Source organism: Mus pahari, chromosome 6, assembly GCF_900095145.1.
Source record: "Mus pahari chromosome 6, PAHARI_EIJ_v1.1, whole genome shotgun sequence".
NCBI lineage: Eukaryota > Metazoa > Chordata > Mammalia > Rodentia > Muridae > Mus > Mus pahari.
The window spans coordinates 12,331,807-12,332,632 of NC_034595.1; positions in this window are offsets into that span (position 1 = coordinate 12,331,807).

Below are 826 nucleotides of genomic sequence, written 5' to 3' on the forward strand. Positions count from 1 at the left end.
AGACGCATTTCCCCGCTTCCTCTCACTGAATGCAACAAAGCCCCTGAGTGTTTCATATGAAGAAGCCACACAAAGGTGATGAAGGGCACAGAGAAAGGTACTGCCGTGGGAGGGAAAGGACAGACCCATGGATGCCGTGCTGGTAGGCCCTCGAGGCTTCTGACCCATGGTATGACATGCCGGTGAGCTCTTGAGGTTTCCTTTGGGCCATAAGTAGCACAGACTTGAACTTTAAAAAATCGGAAATACTGACAGGCCAATGGGCAAGTACCACAAAAGCTCCAAGAAAGCCTGCTATTTTTAGTATAACCGTGGAAAGGGTAGGCTAGCACACCAGAAAATGTCCAGACGAAAATTGTTCTTCTTAGGACAAACACACCACAGGAAAAGGCTTTACCTCCACCCACGCCTGGAAGCCCAACTGGGAACCCCTCACATCTCCCTTACCAGACTGTAATGAGGGGCTCAGACTCTCCACGGGGTGAGAGGCACTAGAATCTTCAGAATCACAGATTTCCCTCACTTGCACCTGGCTCTAAATGCGTGGAGAAGAAATATTCACAACTGTGTTATAATCAGGAGAAGTTAAAGGAACTACAAAACATCATTTCTACATATGGGAGCAGGTTGCACAAACATACACACACACACACACACACACACACACACAAACACACACCTCTGTTGCTAGATGTTTTGAGATAGGATGTCACCATGTGGCCCAGCTTGACCTTGTGTGCAGACCAGACTGCCCTAGAACTTGCAATGCCTCTCCTGTCTCCTGTCTCCATTCCCAGTGGTGGGAATATAGGCATGCACCAAGAGG